This window comes from Fragaria vesca, linkage group LG2, assembly GCF_000184155.1.
Source record: "Fragaria vesca subsp. vesca linkage group LG2, FraVesHawaii_1.0, whole genome shotgun sequence".
Taxonomy (NCBI): Eukaryota; Viridiplantae; Streptophyta; class Magnoliopsida; order Rosales; family Rosaceae; genus Fragaria; species Fragaria vesca.
The window spans coordinates 30,124,222-30,126,869 of NC_020492.1; positions in this window are offsets into that span (position 1 = coordinate 30,124,222).

The window sequence follows — 2,648 nt, forward strand, 5'->3', positions numbered from 1 at the left end:
GGTCGGGGTTGATCAAACACAACCCGGACAAAGAAACAAGAGTGATCCAACATACTCTTGACCCGCGAAATAAAATTCCGGGATTTTTGGTACCTGCACACACAAAATCCCAAGCATAGAATGGAGATGGAGAAGGGAGGAAAGGATTTTATTCTCCCCGAGTTATTGAACTTGGAAGAGTTTAAGGTTTCAAAACATACCTTTCTAAAGGCTGCCGAGAGGAGAAATAACGTTTCGCCTACTTATACTTCGAATTTGGGGCTGAAAATTTGACAGGAGGAGCAGCTCTGGATGGGGAAGCTTCTGTCAAAATTTCAGGTTGATCGGAGCAAAGGAAGGTGGTGAACCGGTGGTCGGTAGCGGCGGCGGTCTGGAATTTTCCGGCGGCCGGTTCGGAGACTTTCCGGCCGGTTCTCAGGGTGAGGCCGGCGGCGTTGGATCCGTGACGGAAAGAGCTTTCTGGGGATATAAAATTCCGGCGGAGGGCAGTCAAAATTTTGGTCGGAAATCGGGAAAAACAAGGCTGCCCGATTTTAGGGTGTTGGTTTTTAGGGTTTGGAAAAAAAATGGTAGGCTATTGGCTCTAGGGTTAGAACAAAGTGCATGATAACGTGATGAAGAATAAAGTGTAGAGACAAAGAGATAGCAAGAGAGTCATCATCTTATTCATTGATAGGAGCCCTTTATATAGGGAATTACACAATACCAATATGGTAAGGATATGAATACATAGATCTAGTCTAACTACATATCCTATTGGCATAAGGCCAAGGCACACATAGAGAATATCCTAGAACAAAAAAGTAATTATAGTCCTTTAAAAAAAAAGTTAGAGTCTTTTAAAAATAAGTAATTATAGTAATTCATTCTTCGGATTTGATATTTAACGTAAAATAAAGTGATGTCTCTCATTTTCCTAAATTTGTTCAAATTATAGAAGCGTTTAACACATATTCTCGTGATACCATGCATGTAAGTGTAACTGTACATTATATTGATTCACTTTTGCATATAATTTATATTTGCGTTAAGTGACCTTATTCAACTAATTTTTTTTTTTTCAATAAATTTCAATGAATATAACTTAAATAGGGACAGTGTGAATAAAGTATTATTTATAAACTGACAAAAGACCAACCTAGTAATAAACATTAGAATAAATATGTGTGACACTATGTATCTAACTCTTAAAATAGTTGTCTTCAATTTTCAAATTTTATTGGTACATCCCTAATCTCCCATTTTTTGACACTCTTTTGAGTCGTTTCGTTATCAAGTTGATGTGGCAAACATCTTGACCAATTGAAAGTGAAAGTAAACAAACTACCCCCATTGAAATCAAATTATTTTTTTCCTTCTCTCTACTTTTTTTATTTGTTTTCTTTTTGTTCGGGGATAATTTCTCTCCACTTCTTCCTTAGCCTCCTACTCCCTCACCTCCATCATCGCCCCCTAATCTGCTGTCTTTTCCACCTCCAAATCCTCCAAACTTTAAATTCATTCACCTCTGGCTACATCTGGCAACACCATCCCAACTTTCTCTCCCCCTCTGTCTCGCTCAAACCCTTCTTCCTCTTCTCCCACCACCTTGAAGAACACCTCGTACCCAATCAACCACATTCGAACGATCCAAATCCAAGCTTTAGGGTTTGTCTGATTTGGATTCAGGTTCGACTCACGAGATCTGATTTGAATCAAGGAGATCGGTGAGAGGGATCGAGGTAATAGTTAGAGGAGGGATGGCCGGCGAGATCGTCCTGGTTAGTCGGCGTCAGATGACGTCCGCCTCTTGTTCTTTTATCGTCACCCCGTTGGACAACGACTCGCTCCTAACCGAGTTGACTTGGAAACTCGAATAAGGGTTCGAAGACGACCATGACTGCAGTGTAATATCTCGGAAATTCGGTTTTCTATTTATAAAAGGAAAAATATTTTCAAGTCAATTTTTATTTCAATTTCAATTATTTTTGAACTCTTTGTAACTTGAAAATTTTTTAAATTTTTAGTTTGTCAAATTTTGTCTTTCGATCTCACAAGATTGACCTAGACGTCGTTACAAGTTCATGAGAGTTTTCGGAATACTTTTCAGACATCAAAGTTATTTTTAATGATTTTTGGAAGTTTGAAAATATCTAGAAATTAGAATTAAATTCAGTTTTCCCCACTGTGGTTTAGAGGTGAATTCATGTTAGTCCATAAACTTTCAATTTCATTAGATTACCCCCTGAGCTCTTGTTTTTCTATCTGCCGTCTCCTATTACGCATGCTCCGTCCAATAGGGACGTTGAAATTTGATGACCTATCATGACGTTTTAGGGGTTGATAAGCTAAATTACTAGAAAAAAAAAAAGAACTCGAGGGGGGGGGGGGGTAATCTGATGAAATTGAAAGTTTAGGGACTAACATGAATTCACTTCTAAACCACAACGAGGTAAATTGAATTTAATTCTAAAAATTGAAAATAGAAATTATGAAGTGGGTGTAGGCCATTGATTCAAATAACTGTTTGATCTCAGCCGTCATTTTCTATATGTATAAGGAGTGGATCAGTTTCAAACCCAGACCGAGTCAGCGCGACCCGAATAGCAGTAGCAAGTTGACCCGGCTACCTCTTCTTGATCAGGCAACGACATGGAGATTGGTAGGTG